General features: G+C 40.6%; 1 long non-coding RNA gene across 1 annotated transcript; it reads left to right on the top strand.

The window, feature by feature from the left end:
• The first annotated feature begins 9,459 nt into the window (after positions 1-9,459).
• On the top strand, positions 9,460-20,965 carry LOC130607967 (uncharacterized). Its single transcript, XR_008974400.1, has 3 exons — positions 9,460-9,605; positions 19,591-19,634; positions 20,624-20,965. It is a non-coding gene; the product is annotated as an uncharacterized LOC130607967 (long non-coding RNA).
• The last annotated feature ends 4,268 nt before the right edge of the window (positions 20,966-25,233 follow it).

Genomic DNA, 25,233 nt, shown 5'->3' with positions numbered 1-25,233 from the left:
CATTTCTATTTTTCAAAGCCTATTTTGAAGGCATGGCTGGGCCTGCCACATCTCAGAGTAAGGAGACTGATAATATTTTAGCAATGGATAGCTACCCCCAAGTTGCAAACAAGGCAGTGCTTCCCAAACTGTGGTCAATAGACCACAGGAGGAAAAAGATGCAGTCTGCAGATTATAGCTAGTGATCCTATAGACCGTATGATTTAAATCTTTCTATACAGCTTGAAACAAAGCGTGATGAGGATTGAGGAGGAATCTCAGGGCTGAAAAAGTTCAAAGAAAAGGAAAAGAGAATTAGTTATGAACTAGAATATTCATTTGCAGTGCATCACTAATGTCTTCCTCAAAATTAATTCTGTGCACTCTGTGCCTTTGTGGTACTTCCTGGGTAAACAATGTTATTTTAATCAGTATATGTGCAATAAACCATTGCTAACAGGAACTTATATCTAAGTTGACCAGTATAGAATTAACACAACTACAAACTTATTTGAAAGGAACACTGTGTGTATGCACATTCAACTGTGTAATTAAGGGTTTGATACCTTACATATGCATCTTTGAACTTTTATCTTGATTTGTGGGCCTGTTACTACCAGACTCTCTTCAGATTAAAGTATTTCAAAATTAGATGAAACTACGTTCCTCATGTTACCTTGCTTCCAGTATAATGATGATACCTTTTTGTTGAAGCCACAGACAATATACAACTCCTTGCTCAAATTGGAAGTGCTTTTCTGCTTAACTGTGCACTTCAGACATATTAATATTCCTTGCACGTTTGATCCTGTTTGGAAGTAAATAAAAAGTTTAAACTGCACTGGACATTTCCTCTTGGAAAAGTCAAAGCAAGTTCAGTTTATATATAAAAAATTTACATTTAATATTGTACATTACCATACTTTGACTTAGCTGAAATGGAAATTCTGCCCCATTATTGCAGGTCTGGATCATGACAGGGCTTTTTCTAATATTTCATAATAATGCTAACCTGAGTTTTATATGTCTATACCAAGAATGTTCCATCAGATTACCCATCACTCAACTGAAGTATGCTTTCCCAGGGCATATTCCTATCAGCCTTCGTGCAGTCGAATTTGCATTTCCTAGAGGACCAGTGAAGAGGCACAGTTTAATTTGAAGATATCCATAAGCTCCATAGGGAGTTCTCCTGAAAGCCATATTCTCTCTGAAAAGTCCTTTCCCCTTCAGAAGCTGTTTGAGTTAAATAATATTTAAAAGACGTTTTTAAACCTTATGTGGCATGTGCAGCCATGGCTGGAAGACGCTGCTCAGGTACTCAGTGTAGCTCCAGCAGCTGCCTGATATTCATCAGTTGTGAAACTGCAACTTCTGACTCAGAGAGGCAGGATGGGGTTAAACTTTGGGCTGAGAATATGAGATGAGTCCTTACTCTGAAAGTAAGGCATGATCTGAAGACAGAATACAATCTCTTCCTGCTCTCAAGGAGCTGGGGGGGAATATTTACCTAGACAACAAGCTATCCGTAGCCAAAGAAGCTTCTGCCTCCTCACTTCTTTGCTTCTTGTTCCCTGCTTGAGGTACCAAGGATTATTCCACCATCTTTTGAATTGGACTCACGTTTAGTATCTGCCTGTGCAGCTCCATGATGTGCAGGCAATCCTGTGGATGTTGTCTGTGGCTGCAAGCCAGCCTCAAATCCTTTAGCAGTTGCAATGGTCCACAGTGAAGTTGTTGCTTCATTGATGATTGCACCCTATTGTTATGGTGAAGCAATGCTGGAATTTCCCTTGTTAGAACTACATCCACTAAAATGTACCTATTTGCCTCCTGAAGCAACAAGAGCGAAATAAAAAATAGCATAATACAAGAGTTTTGTAGTAGATAATGAGTATTTTAATAACAACGGGAGGCAGAATGAAAGAGCCTAATTACAGTATGTGCAGGAAATGCATATTTTAACATGTTGTAGATGTGTGGGCAGGAAGCTATTTCAGCTGAGCCTTTGCATTGTGATGTTTCCCCAGTCAGAGGTCTCATGTTAGCTACTGAACAACTGAAATCAAACACAGGAAATAATCAAGGACACTTAAAAGCTTAAAAGTAGAAAATAATACCTTGGCTACATATGATCCCAGACTATAGCTCATTTACTGAACTGGTTTTATGTATCTGGGGCAAGCATGGTTTGAACACAGTCAAGTCTAGCAGTTATATTTCTTTTTGGTTTCATAGGTTAGGCCAAAGAAAGAGGAAAGTGTCAGAGTGGACTTTTTGGGCTGAATTTTGCCTTCATGTGTCTCATCTTCATAGCTCTCAACTATTTCAAAGAAAACTGGCACTCCTCTTTCAAAGAAAAGTCAACAAGCAAGCCATGGCACTTCATCAGCCACCCAAAACCATTTCATAGTTGCAATGAAGTTACAGGTAGGCGCAAGAAGTTACAAGATAGGCGCAATGAAGTTACAAGATAGGCGCAAGAACTGACCAAGGACAAGAATTAGGTGCATGGGTAACATGTTCTGGAAAATTGGATGAGTAACTAATGTTTGTCCAGGCAGACCTCACTGGTGTAAACAGTACTTGCTCAGGATATCTGTACAGGCATCACTGCCCTCAGTGGCACTTCAGGGATCAGACTTCCGCAGTGAAAGTGCTTTTAGCTGCTTCTTGGCAAGAACCCTGCAAAGCCAACAAGCTAGGGTGTAGGGATCAACAAGGGAGGCAAAGTATATGCATGGCCATTAAAAACTGTCTACAACTGGCTTCCCACGCGGAGTCTTTTGTGCAAGGACATCTCAGGAGAAGCTGGAGAACTGGGTTTGTCATGCTAGCAGGTGACACAGTAAACCTCTCTGAGACTGGAATCTCACATCAGATAGAGAACCGACCTCTCTTGTTTTCCTGTACACATGGAGAAAAGATGAATTGTTGGTGCTGTGAAACTGTTTCACAGCTCTTAGCTTTCTCCCTTTACAGTTATAAAATTTCACAATATAACTAGATTCCTGAGGTCACGATGCAGAAATAAAAGCCACTTAAACAGAAGTAGACAAGAACTAAGCAAGACAGCCACTGAAACAGAATCTTGTTTCTTAAAGTATTTGGCTTTAAAAAAAGAAAACCCAAAACAGGGATTGACTTTGATTTATGCTGTACTACTTCATGTATGTATAACTTCTTTGTTTACGTATTCATGGGTTTTTTTCCCTAGAAAAATCAGCATCAAAGTCATGCCCCAAGGACATGTAGAAAATTTAAAACCAGCGCAGACAAGAATAAACAATATCCATGTGTATCTGTCAGTCACTTGCAGGATGCTCAGGAGATGGTGTCTGTAAATACTCTCTCAGAAGAGTAGGATTTATCCAAAAAGTAGCTAAAGAATATTGTCCATAAGTGCATGTAGCAAATGGGTATGCTCTAGCCCTTCCTGGTGTGAGCTTGGCTGTTCTTGGGAACCGATGCTCTTGCCTCTGAGGCATTCCTCTGAAAATGCTCCTGGGAAAGAAGAAACAGCAGCTACATTGAGTCCATTTCGGCTGGAGCTAATGCGTTGATCTGTCCTGGCATCTCTGGAGGAAGGGCAGCCTTTGGAAGCCCTCACTGCAATGGGGCCCTGCCACTGGCACGGAGGAGCCCAAGGCCTGGCACCCCTCCAAGGCTGTGTTATTCAAAATCAATGCTAATGCTTTTTTCCAGGTAGTGCTTTCACGTGAGTCAGGACAGGGGAGATAATTTCATGCTTATGTCTTTGGATCAAAATATCACCTTAACACAGATCTGCACAAAACTGTGCCTTACCAAAATGCTGAGCGTGCAATAGCCCAATAAGTTATTTGCACAGATCAAAGTCTCTGCATCAGACCCATAGAATTTATTTTGGATGACTGTATGAGAAGTTTACTGAAAAAGTCTCTTGTATCTGTACATAATGGCGTTCAACCTACATTTACTGCGATTTTTAGTCTTGAAACATTTAACTGTCTTCAGAGGTAATTATTCTTAAGTAAGTAATAAATAATCTGCAACTCACTGACCAAGAAATGAGTGCTGTTTTGTAGGGAAATTCTTAAAGAGCTCCTGTAGTTACAAAGAAGAGGTTGTATTGCCCTAAAAGAGAGGTAGCATACAGGTATGGCCTGTAAATTTGCCATGTAAAACCACACTCAGTCACTTTTCAAATACAGATCAGACTGTTACTGTTCTGCTATTGTTAGGCTTAATTCTGCACTTCACTAGGTCAGCTTTATGACACTGTAAATGCACTGAATTAATAGTGGTATAGTGGTGGTACCTCAGCATGACATCAGAATAAAGGAGTAGAGAGTCACAGGGATTTAAGACTGGTTTTACCAGATTAGACCAAAAGTCCACCCATAACATAGTCCCATCTGTGACAGTTTCCAGCAGCAGGATATAACACATAGGGAAGTGATAAAATATCTCAAACCTCAACATTTTATTTGATACAATTATTTCCCAAAATTATTTCCTAAGACAGCCTTATAGGTTATTAACTTCTAATGCTTCCAAATTCAAGTGAGATGTGACAAAGTAGTTCTAGGCATACCAGTGATACACATGGTACTGGGAGGTGGTCCATAGGCCTTTCATGCAGGCCCCAAAGAGCTGACAACTCTTACATATGATTGCCAACAACAAGTGCTGCAGGATGCATTTAGTTCAGGGACTTCACAGGCTCTCTTAAGGTCTCCAATGAGATAGACACACTTCTGGACACTTGTGACACGTGTAGACACTCATCTATTCACATGCCAAATCAGGTCCCAAGAATCTACAAAGTGCTCCAGAGTCCTTCAATTTCACTCTCAGCATCCACATGGGCATGTTTCAGAGGCTGGTGGCTACACCAAAGTACAGCAGAAGATGCTCATCTGTGGCTTCACATACATTCTATTCCACCAAGCTGGTTGCTGACTTCTCTAGAGCAAAAGCAGCAGCTGGATCCCCAGCCTAGGGGTTACCCCAGCAGAGTCATAATCTGTATTTCAAATAACTCTCTGTGGAACACTGAAAGTTTTATAGACACTTAGGGTCTATCAACTTTATGACTTCCAGCTGAAAGTCCCATATGAAAGGTATCTTTTCTCTCCAGACAGCTTTCTGTTGAGTCCTTGATATTAAATAATTGATAACCAAATAAGGATGGACAGGATCCTAAAGCAAGCCTGCACATCAGTTTATTGCAAGTACTCTATTTGATCAAGTGCGGAAAGAGGCACCAGCAAGAGTGTGAGGAAAGCAGACAATGAGGCTACAATGCAAATTTCCAGAGCAGAGTGTCATAAATCATTCAGTTTAATCAGATGTCTACAAGAAGAAACACTTGGATAGCTGACTTGGACATGGGTGTCTGCAAAGATGCTTTGTACCATGAGTAATAGTAATGCATATCAAGTACTACTTCTGCTATACAAGTGCATGCTTGCTTGCTCTGGAAAGGTGACTAAAACCACCAAACATTTTTTCCCTATGACCTAAGCTGGACAAGGGAACAGGTTTTTGGATTTGGAAGAGTGATGAGTTTTCTACACACTTTTTTCCTTCCCCCAGTGCAAAGGGAAGACAAACCTCATCAGATCAAAGAAACAAGCTTCATAATGGATTTGATATCAAGAGAAAAAATCTTGCATCCCATGCAAAGAACAGAAGCAATTCTGTGTTAGTGTTAAATCTAGTGATAGAAAAACTTTGGCTCACTAGAGAAATTAAGAACAGAGTCCAGTGATTGAAGGGAGTAAGTATTCCACCTTTACCTCCAAAGCCCAAGAGACAAGTAACACTTGGCTGCACATAAAGGAGCCTGTTGTAGAAGAAATGAAGAGTGAGAAATGAAGAGTGAGAAAATGAAGAGTGAGAAAATTGTGGTCTTCTTAAAGACTGCAGTGGTCTTCTTAGATGTGCAGCTAAACAGACTTCAGCATTTAACATCTCAATTTGCATCATTATTGAAATCATATAAAAAAAGACAAGCCTGGAGAAAAATACTGTGACAAAACATTGGTGATGGGGAAATGAGAACTGAAGAATCTGTGATAACCTCTTTCAGCAGTACACCATTAAAGGAGCAAATTCATGCTTCCCTGGCCAAAAGATGTCAGTGGAATAGGCAGAAAGAGGTATGCCTAAGTTTCCTAAGAGATATCCCATGTTATCAGAGATAGAGCACCCCAAGAACTCAGCCAGATCATACCTGATACAAGAGGAAAAGAATGAGAGCAGTCAAGACCGAGACAAGATTATTATACATCTTGTAACCAATACTAGAGTGACTTCTTATAAAAAAAAAACACCTTACTTTTCCCTACAATTGTGAAAAAATGAAAGACAAAATACATGCAGCCAATTGTATATCTAACAGTGCTGGTTATAAATAAAAAAATCCCCAAAATATGTAAATCCTATAGTATGAATGATTGGTGTGGTTAAACTGTTTAACTCCCTTGACAAATATAACTTAACCTACCAGCACTTTCAGTTCCCACTTCTGTAATCCTCACAGAAGTCCAGATTCACAGAGTCTAAATTCCATTTTTGTCTTATTGGCTGGTTTTCAGCCTTCGAAGCTGCTTGGATAAGTAGGAAGGAGAACTTATGTGGGATGGTAGGGCATGTGAATCTGAAGCTCTTACTTTTTTTAGTCTAAAAACTCAGTGAACATCTTGGAATTTTTGGCCTAATATAGTGTTAAAATATGAAAGTGATGCTTCAGGCTTTGCCTACCTTTACTTGATTGACTGTTTAGAAATTGAACTAATAAAATGTGTAGAATAAATATTACTGACATAGTACAAACTGATATTATCAGTACAGTATATTTATGTTAGTTAAACCATTTGAAAACCTGCCACACATTCACCAAAATCATCTGCCATGCTGCATCTTGACTGCTTAAATTATAGCCCTTGACACAACAAATATTGTGGGAGCTATCAGAAGAGTTTTTGATATATTTAATAACCTGTGGGCTCAGGCTACACTTGTTCTTGATGAGTGGACCTGGCAGCAGGGACTGGGTCTGTTCCAAGCCTGAGGCTGGTCAGGGGTACAGGCAGAGGTAGGTGATGGGAAGTCTCCAGGCATAAGCCCCAGGGGCTGAGGCTACAAATGTGGTTCCTGCAGAGGAGAATGAGTGGCAGCATCCCTGCACAGTCACATGCTGCAGAGAAACATCAGCCCTCTGCATGCCAGAAGGAGGTCCTACAGTCCATGATACCTGTTTTCAGTGTACGTAGTACAGAACAGATTATTTGGGTCTTGACTTTAACCTTGCTTTGCAGAGTCAGCTGAGTTAGGCTGCCGGCTTTCCCCTCTGTCCCGCTAGGAAAGGCAGGACCTTTATAAGACAAGTCAGCCCCTCTCAGATCTCTGTTTCCTGCACTGACACAGACCCTTGGTTTCTGTGATGAGAACTTTCAGGCTTCAGGATAGGTTGTATTAGCACCTTTACAGAATTGGCGCTTTATAACCATACAATGCATGAGGCCTTGTTTTGTTTCTCCAGTGTTTCATTTATTCATGCTTGAAGAACAACACACAGGTATCTGACAGTGTATAGGATATAAGAGCTGTATATGCATGTCAGTAGGTACATTTGAGAACAAGATTTGTTGATAGTGTTTTTAACAGAATGTTCTGGAGAAGACTTTTTTTAACTCTGTGCATTTGTTTAAGGATTTCAGATATTTTATTTCAACATGTATTTTTGCTCTAAGTGCACCCTGTATGAGGTTTTACCTGGTCTAACTGTACAAGTGCTAGGGAAACGTTTTATTCCTGGTCACTCTCTAAAGGAGATGCATGGCTGTTAAGCTCCACATCCTCTTCCAGCCCCATCAGGAAGATAGGGTGTTGTTTTCCCTAGCACTAACAAGCCCTGCCTCCCACTGCTAACACTGATTTGTCTCGAAGAGAAGAGAGGGCACTCCCTGTGATAACCCGGTGTTAGGCCCTCTGTTCAACAGCTGTGCTAAATGAACCTATACTTGATTACGTATTAAAACCCATCAGTCTTGCACAGGGTTTCCAAACCCTCCACAACCTCCTCAGCAGGCATAATGGCAATCACCGTGTTTAAAGGTCATAGTTAGGAGCTTAATTTAAAGCTCTTATAATAATGCAATTTAATTCTGGAAAATGCCATCATATAGCTCTCTGAGGACTCCTGTCAGACAGAAGACACTGCTTGCACACAGCTTCGATTTATTTTTTCCTTTGAATAATATCTACGTTAACTTTTTAACTTACCAATGTTTCCACATCCTAGGTGGTAGGCAGACTTTCATAGCAGCAGTAAATTTCAAATTTAAAGCATCAGTTGCATTTTAATTTCTACTGTGGAAAAAAAGTTGGGTTTTTGGTTTTTTTTTTTCAAGCAAAAGCAGATAATGCACATGCTGTGTAGCTAAAAATTTAAAGCAGTTTATCACAACGTTTTGTCTTGCTTTAAAAAGTACTTTCATGTCAAATGAAGCATAAACCCTGTTCTGGGTTTGCATGGCAAGGTTTTGGTAGTGGAGGGTCTACAGGGGTGGCTCCTGTGAGAATATGCCAAAAGCTTCCTGTATGTCCAACAAAGCCAATTCAGCCAGCTACAAGATGGACTCATTACTGGCCAAGGCCAAGCACATCAGTGACATGGTAGCACCTCTGGTATAACATAATTAAGAAGAGGGAGAAAAACCTCTTTCAACAACCTGCAGCAGGAGAGAGGAGTGAGAATCTGTGAGAGAACCAGTCCTGCAGACACCCAGGTCAGTGCAGGAGGTGCTCCAGGCACCAAGTAGAGATTCCCCTGCAGCCCATGGTGAGGCAGCTGTGCCCCTGCAGCCCATGGAGGTCCATGGTGAAGCAAATCTCCACCTGCAGCACATGGAGTACCCTACACCAGAGCAGAGAGATGCCCAAAGGAAGCTGTTACCCCACGGGGGACCCACACTGGAGCAGCCTGTTCCTGAAGGATGCATCCCATGGAAGGGACCCACACTGGAACATTTTATGAAGAGCTCACATTGGAGGAGTTCATGGAGGACTGTCTGCTGTGGGAGGAGCCCCATGCTGGAGCAGGGGAAGAGCTTGAGGAGTCCTCCCCTAAGAAGGAAGGAGCAGCAGAGACAACGTGTGGTGAACTGACCAAGGCACCAAATCCCCATCCCCATGTGCTTCTACAGGAGGAAGAACTAGAGAATTTGGGAGTGAAGTTGAGCTTGGGAACAAAGGGTTGGGGGAGAGTGGTTTAAGATTTGTTTTTATATTGCTGAGTGATCTCTCCTTCTCTGTCTCTCAACCCACAGGCCTTTTGTTCTATTTCCTCCCCCCTGTGCAACTGAGAGCAGTGACAGAGTGGCTTTGATGGGCACCTGGCACCCAGCCAGGATCCACCCACCACAACCCCCTAATAAATAGATTTGCAACATGTGGTTTGTTTTGATAATAGTGGCAGCAGCTAAATAAAGCTGAAGAGGTAGTTTAGTGGTGTAAGCACCACGTTTGAAACACCTAGACTCTCTGGAACCGATGGCTTAAATCTCAGCAGGGTTGACTCAGCCCTTCAGCTCCTCAGGCAGACACCGAGTTTCGTGTGTCTACCATGCAGAAAGGTGAGATTTATGAACAAAAGCCCTTGGTATTATGCACAAGACTTGCATCACTTGTTCTGTTTTTAGTGCCACTGGTGTTAACTGCTTTTCTCCTTACGGGTATGAGGCTTTCTCGGTGCTGGCGGCTGCTGGGCTCTGCTCTACAGCAGTCTGCAGGCTGGCAGGGAGGTACAAAGACAGCTTCAGTCATCATGCAAGACTGGAAACTCTGGACAACAAAACCCAAAACTGATCCTTGACCCAAACTTATCCTACATAAAACCAGATTATTAAGTCGGGCACAGTGATGTACATCCTTGGTGGGGCTCCCAGAGCGAGGGGAGTACAGGACCAATGACGCTGCATCACTGTCTCAGTGCATCTGCATGGCTTCTGCACACTTGTTGCCCATCCAGGGGACTGTCTCCTTCTCCCACAGCAATCACAGACCTGGCTGTATACATCTGAGCAGAGTTGAAAGTAGGCTAAGAAACTACTGTGAAACACTGGACGCATCAAAGCCCAGTGTGTAGGGTTAATCAGAGCTACTCCTCATGCCTTTGAGATGCTAACAGGTACCTATGGCTCATGCCGTCATTTGTCCTAAATCAGAACGCTGTCACAGGTGATGGAAAGCTCAGGTACAAATTTCTCAAAGCTTTGAGGGAAAACTAGTGGAGTTTGGTGAGGCATATGCCATTTTATCATGTGGAGGGCTTGAATTTTTCCAGAAAGAATTTACTTCTGTATTCCATGACATGGAAAAGGGAACAAAAACATCAGTAAATACATTCACAGCTAATTAATCACAGTGAGAAACATAGGGTGTAAAAATGCCGAATTTCTAAAAAGATTGTTTTAGCTCTGATGTGACATGCCATTAAATCTGTTTTCATTGCATTAATATACTCTGGAGCAAGAGCCAGGTGGCTTTTCATGGGCCTTCAGAAACCTGCCCATTGCAACAGAGCGACGTGGCAAGTTACAGCACAGCATGGGGGAGAAACGAACAAGCAGCTCTGGTGCAGAACTGCCAGGCCACCCGACAGCTTCAGCAGAGTTATTTGAAGGTAGATCATTGCATAAAATTTGGAGTAGACAAATTGCTCTGGAGGGCTTCAGAGGACTGTGGTGGGCCTGATTCAATACCCTGCAATGGCTCTCTGTTGTGTCCTGTAGTGTTATCCTATTGGCTTAAAAACAGTGTATCAGAGCAGAGTCAGATTCCGTATTATGCTCATCAAAAAGAGTGTTAAAGATACCCTTATTTTATTGTGATAGAACCTACACAATTCAACTATTTCCTATTTCTTCATACAATATTTATTATACTGACCCAACGTCCAGTGAAATCTGCATGTCTTCCCATTGACTCCGTGGACTTTGGATCATACCCCTAAAGCCTAGAGAAGTACATGAATAATAACAGAGAACCACGCACATCAAAAACCATCTTTCAAGTAAGTATGTGTTCCCATTTAAATCCCTGAACTCAAATTACAGGGTTTTTAAAGAGCAGTTTTCTTAAAAGCCAGGAACAAGGTATTTATATTAGCTACACTGAAATGAAAAGGGGAACTTAAAGAAGAAAGCTACACTGTTCATCTGCTATTTAAAATCAAAATTACTGCTATATTAAAAGTTAATATCTTTGTTAAACTGATTTAAGTAAAAAATACATCTCTCAGCATTAAAAAGGCATCTTTAAATAGAAGGTATAATGATCATAACAAAAAACAAAAAAGAAAAAAACAAAAAAGAAGGAAATGGAGAGCTTTCTTTAGCTGTGCTCAACTGAGAAGGTGTGGTACAGAGAATAGGAAATCATTTGGCTCTCACTGATTATAGCTCTTTGTATCAAAATACTCGAGGCTGAAATTAGTGCAATCCACAAGAGCAGGTGTTTTGAATTTTAATCTAAGATATAATTAGAGTCTGTAAAAAACACTGTGATGTAGTAATTGAAAGGGCTAATCATGGGATGCTTTATTTTTAAAAAAATATTTAAAAATAGATCTACCAGACATAAAAAAATTCATATTCCACAAATCTTTATTTTGACTACATATAAAGCTGCAATTCATTATGGCTTTGATTTGAAAGATTTAAACAATTCAGTTGTATCTTTAAAAGTGATATGTAATTATCAAGTTCTTTATCTTGCATTTCATGTTGTTTATATAAACATTGTTAAAATCTTTAATGCTTGCACAATCACTCTGTGGGAATAATAGACAAGGACAAACATTTGTTTAAACACCACATGGATTATAAAATTATATATGGATTGAGCTAATACTTTTCCTTTTATGCTTGCTTATTGTTTGTAAATGATATTTCTTTAAACTTCAGCTATCTGACCTCTTATTCTAGCGCTTCTAGTGAGACAGTGTCAAAATCAGAAGCTCTTTCTGTTCGTAAATATCACGATACAGCGATATGGCTTTACCTTGTCACTGTTTTAGAGTCAAGGCTGCTAACCGAAGGAACTGATGCTGGTTAAAAAGTCATTTGATGGCTACCATCTTCATAGCTGTTACATCTGATTTTGAGCTAGAATGGCAATGCAATCAAGCAAGACAGGAATGAATCAATTAGATAGTGATCACAGTGAAATGAGTGAGTGCTTAACTTTTCAGTGCACAAACTGAGACTGTCTTAAAGAATTTGCATCGAGTTGATCATGCTTGTCCTGAAAATTTCTGCAAGCTGGTGCACTGCAATTCAAATTAAGCCAGCTGAAATAAGGCATCTGAAAGGACTAGTTACTAAAAAAATGCCAGCTGATATAACTGTGATGCGCTGTTCTCTCTTTACCCTGGAAGCCGAGAAAATTAATGTGGAGCACAACTCCCTGTGGGCCTAGCACTGTTTGAACTGAATGCCATAACACTTTATATTGATGCTACTTTCTCCTACTGAAATGCATAAATGAAGATGAGGCCCGCTGTCAACTAATAAGGAGCAAAATCCATATCTGATAATATATCTCTATTAACATTTAATTAGTATTATGAAAATTATCAAACCAAAGTACTTCAGAAAGCCTGTCTTTTGTGTAATCATGCTTGTTCAGCTCAGATGTTAACCATGAGGTTTGTAATACATTAAACAGTTATCTCCCAGACAGTCTGAATGCCAGAGAAATGTGTATTTTATTAGCACAGTGAAATGTTTCACTTTACCTGCAGTTCAGGTGACAACTTGCCTTCAGGTCTTCAGGACTGAGATAATGACAGCATTCCTCAGATCCATTGCCAGTATGTCTTGTGGTGGAGCAGGGTCAGAGGGCCCATGGGCATGGTAATTAATGCAATGTCAATCCTGCCACGGGGACTCTGCCAGCAACCTTACAATGGAACCAGACAGCTCAATCTCAGCGAGACTTTCCTTCCACTGCAACGTGCTGGAAGGGTTTCTTCTCTGTTCAAAGAGAAAAACCTTTCATTCCAAAGGTGTTTTGAACTCATTCGAAAGTGCAGATGTTGTTTATATGCTATGTTATAGGGGAAAATACTTTTTTCATGTTTTCTAAACTTATTGAAGGGGGGAAAATCAACCCTGGGCAAGGTTCAAGTTTGCTAGGTGCCAAATTCTTCAAACTTTGTAATTTAAATCATCATCCCACGTACGTATTGGAAAGCCAGATGCTTTGTATCCTTTTTATCTCCTGTTCTATCTGTCAGGCACAAAGATTTCTGCCTGTCGGAAAGTAAGTGCTGCTTCTCAGCATGGCATTGCAGAGAAAGAGGCAAAGAGAGATGTTTTCATTAGGCTCCCATTCCCTTGTTCTCACAGCTTTCTTGTTTTTCGAGCAAAACTTGTGATAGGAATGCTTTCTATTTTTACTCTTGAAGACTTGTTTCTGCTATCACAGCTAGTAGTTACCTATGAGAAATGTGTTAAATGAAATCTCGGTTACTTCAATCGACTTCTTAATCTGATTAATTGATGAGCAAAGAAGATTTCACACAGATACACGTGTGTGTATATACTCCACAGCATTTTATTCTGATTTCTTAGTATCCTGTCAACACTAGTCACTGACTCAGACGTGAAGCATCTGCTGTAACTGTGATCTTCCAGACCTCCATGTACATAACCTTACAGCTTAACTTTGAACAAACGGCAATGCCAAAAAAATGACTATTTCGGTATCAATATAAAATTATACCTAGTTGATTGGAATGGCCTGCCAAATCTTGATTTTCAAAAGAGAAGTACTAATAAGTGCAAAATGAAAAATGAAATCTTACTACAGGTTTTAATTACACAGATACATATTACCTTCTGCACAGAAGCCATGCTTCAAAGGAGCAACACAACACAAAGTGCTTAATGAATGCGTTTTCAGCCTTGCATTTAAGCATCAAGGCTCCATGAAGAGTTCTGTCCCTTTACATTAGCTAAACCCTGGTCTGAGTAGTAAATTGCTGATTTCCTCAGAGTATTTTCTAATGCTTGGAAAATGATTCCTAGGCAATTTATAAACAAACTTTAACCCCTACCTGTGTTGGCATTATTTGCGCCATTTCATAGATGCAGTATTAAAATGTAATATTTTCCGAAGTTCCAGATAATTTTGGGTGCTGAGCAGAAAATCTCTGATTTTTTGGAGCACATGTCTACTCAAGGCACAGCTCCCACTGACTGCAGTGGCAGCTGCAGTCTGAGAATAATTCTGGTTAGAAAGCACCATCTGATCCGCCCCCTTGCTCAAGTTTGAAGTTTTACTCAACTTTGAAATCAGATCAGGTCTTCCAGGGTCATATCTAGTCAAATCTGAAGTATCTCCAAGGATGGAGATTTCAAAACCATATGAGTACTTAATACTTCTGCAAATGAGGACCTGGAAACCCAAAACCAAAGCACCCAGAAAAAGCAATTCTCCAAGTTTCTGCTACACAGGGAGCATGGATAACTCTGAAAAGACAATTCCATGTCTTTTTGGGTGTTGAAAATTGTGGTCTTCTCATGCTGCTTGTAGGTGATGTACGATGAAGTCTCCTTTTGGCTCATTTCTTTATGCGCAGCTCACCTGGCATCTCAGCAGCTCAATTTCTCATAAGCAGAAGACAGCCCATATCTACATTTAGTCCTGTGCCCTGAAGAAAATGAGTCTCTTCCAGCACTTCAGGGCTTTTAGCGAGGCTTCGGTGTCTTTGAACACTTGAAGGCTGTACAGCCTTGTACTTATCCCCTGTAATGGAGAATATGAGCTGTCTCTGGGTGACCGAGGACAATTGAGTTGCTGCCATCTAACAGTAGGCTGCAGTTCTGAACTCTTCCATAAACCCTTCTTCCTACAGGAGCAACGCCATTCACACCTGAGGGACACTGCCAGAGAATATTTTAAGAGCTACCATAGCCTTGAAATAAGTTATGACCTTGCATAGATATGTTCCCTACGTTCCTTCATGTGTTCTTGGGTTCTGGCTGGCATTGGGAAGGAAGAAACACCTGGGGAAGAAGAGGAAGGACAGCACAGACTGTGATAAGCTAACTCATAAGTGTCTATGTGTTTTCAAAGTGAGTTTAATTGCAATGTATGAATGAGCAGTATTTTAAGTGATTAGCCTTTCTTTTCTGTGATCAATACATGGAAAAGAAAATGTGCCAGCCATGACTGCATGGACTGGCTGGGGAGTTGCATGATGGCTGGGAATTATGCCCTTGGACTGGTTTCTCAGGAACTGCCTTGTCTGAGGGAGGACCTGCTTCATCCCACTGTAAGGTGCTTAGGCACGAGGCTGCAAGGTGGAGCTGTATGCTCCATTGAGAGCTTCTAAGTGCACAGCCTTTTATGGCAGCACTTCTTCAGCCACAGGACAGTGCTATAGCTTCTCTCTCTCTCTGTGATGCCCTGAGTTGGGTGCTGCTGGGTTTGCCAGGGCAGGCAGGGGGCCAGCTGCAGTGATTGATGTCCCAGGAGGAGTGAGCTCATTAGGATCACTGCACTCAGGGAGGGGAATTTGGCAGGTCTGAGACAACAGTAGGGAGTTAACAGGGCCACCTGTGTACCCTGCCCTGGCAAAAGGCTCCAGCTCTGGGGACCTCCTAGGGTGTTTTGCAAAGTGGAGGGTGAAGGAGCACTGGCTGTGCTGGCACATGTGATGGTAGCTCCTCGGGTGCCAGGGTGCTCCCAAGGCCTCGTGCTGGTGGGTGCCAGCACAAGTGAAACCACACTGGCAACCATCTCACCCTAAGCACTGTAGGCATCATGCGGCAGTCCTGTGTCTGCCTCTGCACTACCACGAGGTTGGATTTCCACTCTTAAGATAGGGGGTAGCTTGGGGTACGCAAGGATTGGGAAAATACTGACCCTAACCATCCTAAAGATAGCCTAAGCAAAGAATGAAAAGGTCAGTCAGTTAAAAAAGTTACTGCCACTGAGTCGCAAAAGAGAGTCAAGAGCGGTATGTATAAAGTAACAGATCAGCAAAGATTTTGGTTTTGATATGTAAAAACTATCTAAAGTTTTCGATTATTTTTAATCTATCATTTAAAAACAATCCCAAACCTTGAGCTTTCTGTTGGAGAAAAGCAGACCTAATACAGAAGGGTGTGCTACAGGCAGCAGTCCAAGAGCACGCAAGAGATTTGTAAAAGTAATGCTTCAGGAAGCTTGGTCCAAAAGCATGTTCCAGCAAACGATTGCACTGAAATTAATCACAAAGGAAAGCTACAGGATCCAGCTAGCACTTCAGCATAAACTGGCATTGCTTTTTTGGAATGACTAGAGCTGTGCTGATTTATACCAGCTGATGGTCTGGTCCACAAACTTTTTCTTATTCCAACTTTAATTATTTCCCGGAGTGTAAGGGTGTCTATGACTATCTCTGTTCATTTAAGATTTCCAGATGCTAGTCTGGAAGTATGCTTACAGCAAGCATTAAATTGGTCAGTTTGGATGGAACACAGGCTTCCTGATATCCTCTTTGGATACTTTTATTTGAACATACAAGTGTACCGGTTGATTCTGAGACTATTTCTGGTTTTGTTTTTTCTCTTTGGTAAAGCAGTTCTCAGTGAACATCAATGAAAAGGGCCTGTTCTCACAATCCACAAGGGCAGGCTTCATTAATGGTAGTTATATTTGTACGTTTGAATATATTTGTACATGAAGGTGGTTCCTTATATTTAGATTTGCAGTCCTAAGGAAAAATAGCTCCCTGTTTATGAGCTACCAAGACCTTTGATTTCAAACAATTTAAAGTGGCATTTCTCAAGTCCTCTCTTTATGGATACACCCTCTGAGTCTTTTTCACTGCACCTGTACAAACAGCAACAAAGAGAAAACATGTGAGTGTGAAAAAGGCCTTCAGCTTCTCCCACCTACTTAATGAAACTTCCTTGCTTTTTTTGCAAGCCAATGAAAGACAATAAATTGCGTAAGATGCTTTTCCAATGGCAGCAGGAGTGATAGGAGTGTCCTCATTTGATGCTTTAGGGGATAAGACTTCTAAATGGTGCCATAAAAAGCCTTTCTGGGATGTGAAAGCTTGCAGAGAATGAGGCAGTTCAGCAAGTTCTGTAGCTTAAAACCAAAGTGTGCTGTGATTGTCATGTGTCTGATTTGGTTTGTCATGACAAAGAGTCTGCTTAAATTTTTGTAGCTCAACTAGTTTCAGCAGAGCAACACAGATTTATACCAGCTCAGGTTCTGGATAGAAATCTCTGCATTTCCATTAGAGTCAGAAATACTACCAAGAACTGTGCTACTGTCAGAGTCTTTTAATATCCCAGATAGCTTACAGTCTTTTTCACCACATAAACTTTAAACCAGATACAGATCATTCTACTAGATGCAGTTTGGATTGCTACTTTGGACACTAGAGAAGAACTGGTTGCACCAGCTCAGGAGACCTGTACTTCATTAATTTTAAATTAAATGTAAAGATAAAAACAGGTAGTTCTAGTTGAAAGTGAAATTATCATTTTCAGTTTCAAAAATGCAGCTCGCTGGACTGGGAAACTCACGGACTCGAGTGTGAAAGAGAGCTTGAGTTTCTGAATGACAAAGGTACAATGTTTCTCTGGGCCTCTACTGAAATCTGGAGAAGGGATATAGACCTAGCTGGATGATTACCCAGCTCAGAAATAACCTAGTCAGAACAAACAGCCATCTTATGTAGAATGGAAAAAGAGAGTAATGTTCAGCTAACGCGATTAAGTCTTAGAGGGCAGGATGTGTATGGATAAAATGAGAATTGCCAAAAGACAAACTAAGTTGGATTTTTCAAACAAAGCTAAATCAAATAGAGATTATTTTAGCCACACAAACAAAAAGATGATTTATAGGTGCTGTGCAGTGAAGATGGTGAAATTAAGGGTGATACAGATATGGCCCCAAGATGAATACTTTGGCTCAGTTTTCAACAGGGATGATGATGTTAAACAAGGCTGTGTTGCTAATGGGAATTTGAGAATGGAAATAGAATTAACCACATCTAAGGTGGACGCCAAACTCTAAAGAGATTAATGTGACTGAGTCAGCTTGCTGCGGAGGCACATCCTAGAAGAACTATGAAAGGTCTGGTTAAAGAAACTGCAATTCTGCTAACAAAGATTTTTAATGTGTTTATCAGAGATGATAGCTTTTCCTTCAAAAGGCAAGTGTTGGATCTAACTTAAGGCAAAAAGAGGAGAAGTCTAGGCAACCACAAGTCTCGCTTCAAGAGTATGTGATATTTCAAAATATACATAGGATTAAAAACAGGTAAGGACATGAAGATGGAAAAGAAATTAAATTTCACTCACTTTAGCAAGAGTAGATCATGTCTGAAGACCTGACAAATTACTTTTATTAGTAAGAGAATGAGATGCAACTCAGTTACCAGGAAAGCTTTTGACACGGTGCTGCGTAGGAAATTGCTTGTTAAGCTGGAGAAAATTTGGATTAGCAGAAGAATTGTGAGGTGGAAAAAAATGAAAGATCATGTTGAAAGGAGAAATACCAAACTGAAAGGAAGTTACTAGTGGAGTTCTTCCAAGATGTGTCTAGGGACTGATCTTATTTAACATTTTTAACAACTTTGGCAGAAAAAGTAGTGCTGTGCTCATGAAATTTTCTGATAATGCAATATGTAGTGTGAATGTGGAGGAGGACAGTATACAGGAAGAACTGGATAAGCGTCGGGACTGGGATAATAGAAATAGGATGAATTTGAATAACCCAAAAGGTGAGGTCAGGCACTTTAGGACTCGTAATTTTTCCCCAAGCAGGAAGCTTTGAAAAAAGACCTGGGAGTGGACTATTTGATCACCGGATGGAATGATATGTGATGTGTCTGTGGAGAATAGAAATGTAGTCCTTGAATGTATCAGGTGGGGAACCTTCTGCAGAGATAAGTACTGGTGACGTTTTGTGACACAAATTACCTGGAAATTAGGAGGTTTCTAACCAGAAGAACCATACATTTCTGCAACAGTCATCCATCAACCCAAATATGCTGATAATGAAGAACCTTATCAGTTTATGGAAACTGGTACAGTGAGGCAGTTGGGGGAGACTGGAGGCAGCAGTCCAGGAGAATACTTCTGGATCGGGCTTCCTTGAGCTCAGATACTAATCTTGGTAGAATTGCCTGAAGGATAGATTAAGCTTGAATTCTACTTTTGATGGAAAAATAAACCCAAATTTGTTAGAAATATCAGTAGCTGTTAATCACTTGACTAGCTTACAGCCTCCAAATACATATTTGTCTCTGCAGAGGCAAATGATCCCCACTAATAACGTATCCCCTATCATCACCTGTAACAAATCCTGTTAGTGTCTTGATTTTCAGCAACGTCAACAGAGCATCTGGCTGCAGTTAGTAAATGTTATTGTTAAATCACATTTTTTCTCTTTATAGGTTATTTTCACCAGATATCCCCCAAAACATTCTGGATAATTCTATGGAATCTTAATCCCTAAGATTTTCATGTAGTACTGTCAAAATAGATGACATATTTTCAGTAGCTGGGCTTTCAGACTGCTTACCACCATTTTTGCTCTATGTAGGGGCCTCTGCAGCTCCAACCCACAGATGGTGGAAGGCCAGCAGGGTAAGTCTATGCCCCATCATCTATCCCAGAGGATCAGGAGAGTCTCGCTTGCTATGATTTTTATTTCTGCTAAACTGATTTCTCTGCATTTCATAATCAAGACAAAAGAGCCCTCATTTGAGAAGTACACTCTATTTAGCTGTGATGAAGTGCTCAGGTGTAGGTTTCTACTGTGTTCCGCTTAGTGTACATAGGACTGCTTCATGAACCTATTAACTTATTGTTTAGACCCTGGATGGGCGCATTTCCAGTAGATGACTGGATGCTCACATTTTTTATTTGCTAAAGATTTCTTTGACCTTAGTGAAAACCGAAAGAGAGGAAATAGCATTCAAGGAGGCAGAACTTAAAATGAAAAACACATGAAAAAGGAACTCCCTGAGGAACGGAGGAATGGAGCACTGGCTGAACTTGGGGGTGTTTGCTGTTTGGCAGCCTTGCCAGGACATATGCAGAACAATATCTGAAGTTTAAATTCTCCACGCGCAAAGGAAAGGAAAAAAAACCCAAACAAACTAAAAAGTTTAACCATGGGGGTTGCATCCCTGAGATGCAAAAAGAAAACCTTTTCTTTTAATAACAATCTAAAAAATGTGGGCTATTTGGTGAATTCATTAGCAGAAGCTGGGTCCACATATGTCTTTCATTTTAAGACACCAAATTAAATCACAATTGATTTCTATGGTCACCTTATTTTTTTATGAGAGTGAGAGTTTGCTTAGTGAAAAGCATGCATTTATGACTAATTTAAAGTATAGAAGATTTGTTACAGTGGCCCACACCTGCCACAACCATTGATTTATGCGTGTACTGACTTGCTATGTTTGCCTATGGGTAGCTTAAAATTACAGACCTGGTGCACATAGACCGCACGATTACAATACCAAAAAATATCATCAGAAAACATTAGAATTTTCTACATGCCACAGTCCAAAAAACTTTACAGTGAGGGAGCTTTCAGCTCCAGCTCGCATTGCGTTTTTGTACAGGCACGTACAAATTCTCTGTATTCTCTGGAATATAAGGCTTATTTAAGAAGAGAAAAAGAAATATTTTGCTGAGTGGAACAGTGAATATGGTTCTGATTTGCTGCTAACATAGGCTCATCCTTCTGAGTCTTAAACCAATTTCAAGTCAGGAAAGAGAGGTGGTGGAAAAACCTTTTTAGAATCTCTGGCAGAGAGCCCAGAACACAGCTCATCACATCGCAGCAGTATGATGGTGACAAGGTTGTCTGCCACTGACTCATGCCCCACAAAGGACTGTCTGCAGAAGACAGTTTGGGAACTGCTGCTCTCAGTCATAAATATTGTCTGTCTATGGTCTTGAAATAAAAAAAAAATTCCCTTTGTGTGAATAATTTTACACAATTTTAATGATTTTAATTATTTTCTGTAAATAGTCTTAAATTTGACTTCCTGCAGGAGAAGCAGTTAAGTTTTGCCTCCAGTGGTCTTATCAGGCTCTAAAAGTGTTCCACCTTAGCAGTTTTCTGTCCTGTGGGGAGGCAGACCTGTGGATCTCATACTGATGATAATGTGTAAGGCAGGCAGCAGAGATGGGACAGAGCCAGGAATGGAGACTGGACACGGGATGTGCAGCCTGACACTGCTGGCAACATCAGGCCCTAACTGGAGCGCTGTAACCATTAATGCCCATGATAAATCCTTACATGATGCAACAGAAACCAATCCTGCCTCATTTCTTCAGTGTAGTGGAGAAGAATACAGGTGATCCACCCCTATTTCCTGCCCCAGCCTCTCTGCACCCTCCAGACTGTGGATCCCACAGAGACCAAGGAACAAATTAGCCCATTTACTGGGCAACTGGTGCCTGTCTAGAGACCCACCAACATCAAGCAAAGACAGAAAGTCACTGCTAACACCATCTCTGCTGGTTTTGGATTGGTCAACTTATTACTACGCACTGGTCATCCTGGAGAAGAAGGGTATAACATAAAATATTGCATGAAAGTAAAAATTCAAAGCAAAATAGAAAACCCAATCTTTTTTCTATAAAATATGTGGCTTCCTGTTGTAAAGATTGCCATTTTTTCTCAAAAATGAACGACCAAGCTTTATAGGACTAAACAGACTTCCAAAACATCACTGATTGATGTGGGGGTGCTATTCTGGCTTGTATAAGTGCCGTGATCTGCCTTTTCTGTTTCTCCCATTCCCCTCTCCGTTGCCTTCACTCTGCTTCATGGACATACAAGGCTCTTGAGACAGGTTTCCTTACCTTTTTCTACAATAGCAAACTCCTATTTTCTTACTCTTCCATCATCTTTCTACATGCAGGTCATAGAGGAAGAATCCTCAAGGTCTCTGGCAGTTTATTTAGTTCAGTCCTAATGGGAAAAGTACCTGGGAATCCTTTTCCCAGGTTTAGATAATTCCCTGTACATCATCTGCAGTTTTCTTGTTGCTATGACACGTGTACAGAATTCAGATTTTTTTAGACAGTTGCATCATGTTATTTGATACATACATAACATCTGTAATGTAATTCATAAAACAAGCTGTGGCACCTCATATACCTCTGTATTTACTGAACCTCAAAATACAAAGACTTTTCTTTAATGCCTTGTTTACTTTTGTTTGCATAAATCTTAAGAAAAACCTCACAAGATTTTAGATATCAATACAACACTTACTTATACATGAGTAAACATAAAGCAACACCCTCTACATCTTTATCCACGGTAAAATCTCAGATGTATCTAAATAAATGAAAAGCAAACAATTTTTTACCGTAACTAGAAGTTTCAAACTAAGCAATATTGGGTATCTTGTTTGAATGAGTGAGTCTGGAAGCCAGTTAGAACTTTCATTTGGATTTTTTCTTTTGTATCTCTTCAAAATGTTCTTATTATTGAATATCGTATGTCTTGCTGTGTTTCTAAATTCATGCACATTTCCTGCTAAGAACATATGGAAAAGAGTAGATGGTTCAGAGTGAAATCTGGATGACATAATAAACCGTGAGAGAGAAGCTTGAAGGATTAATGCAGATCCAAAGACTGAAACAATGTCTACTGTTAAGAACACACCACCATTTTTTGTATAGTACAGACTTTTATGAGGTAGAAATAGGAAAATGTAAAGGCTGTTACAGAATGTTAGGATTTTGTATAGGGATATTCTAGTTCTAGTGGCAATTTAAAAATGACAATTCTTTAAGCATTTCCTTGCCTTAGTCAATTTTAAGAGTGGGCAGAGCCTGTGTAAATATGTACTGTCATCTTGGTCCATTATGTTCTCTTTTTCTAGAGTCCATTTTCTTCTCAACCAAAGGAAAACTACCAGTGTTCCACCTCACTAAGGTAGGTGAAAAATGCAATGTACACAGATCTGTTGCTGAGAGCAGTATCAAGAAGGCTGGTGAACAGTGCAGCCATAATCATGGCATACTAATCAATTACTAAAGAGAGGTGGTGTTGATTCTTACATTAATGCCCAGAAAGACACTTTTGGCCAGACCCACAACTAGTAGAACATTTTTCATTTAAATGTCTGATTTCCATAGAGATGTAGAGATTAACCCTAACTTAAGGGGCCGCAGCTCTTCTCACTGTGTGTCTATGCAGAGAGGGTAGACACAGGCTCACCGCTCAGCCTTCCTCAGGCAGACACAGTCACTATGGATGCCACCCTGTCACCTGGGGCTATTGCCAGGCTCACTTCCAGAAATGTGTAGCACGGAACTGTACAGCTGGTACAGGTAGTAGTTAACACCCACCCTTCACCTGACACACTGGTCACTGCCATGTCTGTTTTCTGTGATGATGTAGGCAAATCACAATGGATTCCCCTCAGCAAACTAAGAATGTTTCCAAGCTATTCTGCAAGATATATACCAGTCACCATTGTCTCCTTAGATGGTGTATGGAAAGCAGGCAATCTGTGGGAGCAGTTTTAGACTCCTCTCTTCCTATGAAGTGGTTCACCATCAGGAGGTGCCTGTTTCTCTCAACAGCTATCAAGGAAGCATAAGGCTAGAAGCCTTGTCCTGATCCAGGCCATACATCTAACTTTCAAGCTCCTCAACCAGAAGAGATGAATCTTACTGAAAGTTTTCCTAAAAGAGTAATATGTATTGAAATTAATTAAAATATGCACTAAAAAAAACAAACAATAAAACAAAACAAAGAACAAAAAAAAAGGTTTTTGAATAGAGTACTTCTAAGTTTCCTTACTGATATGGTTCTCCTTGTTGTGAAGGCACCTTATGGCTGCATTGTTCTGGCAGAGGCTGATGGCATCCAGTAAGGATCTAGAGGCTGATTGCTCCTGAGAAGCAAGTCAGTTAGTGCAAGCCCTGCTAGGAAATGTGAGGAGGATTTTCTAAGACAAGCTCCTTCCTCAGCTGGAGACAGAGTAGGGCTTGGAGAAGACATGATGTGACTTATTCCCAAGAAGAGCTGAGGAAGCTGTCCAAGAGGATTCTGTGGGAAAGGCCCAAGGGAGATCAGGAAGGTACAGAAGACGTAAGCATTTGTCTGGATCATGGTCTGTCAGGAGCTTGAGGATTAAGGGTTGTGCAGAGTAAGCAAGAGAAGTAAAACGCCTGAGCTATATGAGACAATCTGCAATCAGTCCTTCTGTGTGAGGACTAGGAGAGCATGGCAGCACCCCATCCCTTCCTTAGCCCATCTAAAGAAAAACCCAGGGCTATGTGAGCAAAGGTCTACCTAGTTTAGAGAGGGAGAAGTCATGGTGGTCCTGATGTCACCATTTCATTTTGTATGGAACAACCTATGTGAAAGAAGGCTTTTTCTCTATGTTGAGAAGGCTAGACCACATGTGACGATTGCAGGTGAAATTGAGATGTGATCTGAAGGAGGAGAGAGGAGCATGGGTAAGGAGAAAAGCTGAGGCCTTATATTGAAAGGGAGCTTGCGCCAAACAGAAATAACTCTACAAGCGAATTCAAATCTGCTCTTGAATGAGTGGACATCCACTCAGCTTTCTCTATGTTACGTGTTTTAATGCATGTAATCACATCACTAGGAAGAAAGACAAGACTGATGTGGCTATTTCGTGTTGTTTCTCAGGGAGTTAGTGGTGTTTAACAGCTCCTCACTGTAGGAATAGTAGTTCAACATCTCCTGTAAACCTGAGAGACTGAGACTTTTAAAGTATTTAACTATTCACTTTTAAAAATGAGAACTAACCATGCATCTCCTTGTAATAAATGGCTTTCTTTCTGTGCACATTCTAGGCTAAGGATAATAAGGCTTCTTACAAGTGAAGGCACTACAGACAGAACTTGAAGCTGTTACGAATAACATACTGGAAAATTTCCCCAGGCAGCTGATCTAATTTTGATTGTCAAAAAAATCTGTGTTCAGCATGAAACTGCCTGTAATTGTAGCCTTAGTGATCTTTTTCACAAGTTATTAAAATGCGTTTTTAGTCACATCGTGATAAAGTTGGCAATAAAGACATTGGAGAGAAGGGGAAAAAAAAGATCATTCTTATGTGGCTGTCTTCTTAGATTTCCCCAGTCAAATTCTAACACAGCAGCAATAAAAATACCATATTATTTCCTGCTGGTCGGGAAAAGGAAGCTGTCCTGCAGAATCTGCTTCCTGACC

Source organism: Pezoporus wallicus, unplaced genomic scaffold, assembly GCF_028554395.1.
Source record: "Pezoporus wallicus isolate ANWC-B61680 ecotype Strahan unplaced genomic scaffold, APGP_CSIRO_Pwel_v1 contig_4722, whole genome shotgun sequence".
Taxonomy (NCBI): Eukaryota; Metazoa; Chordata; class Aves; order Psittaciformes; family Psittacidae; genus Pezoporus; species Pezoporus wallicus.
Note: the sequence above shows the minus strand (reverse complement) of the source record. Positions and strands in the feature narration are given on the sequence as shown.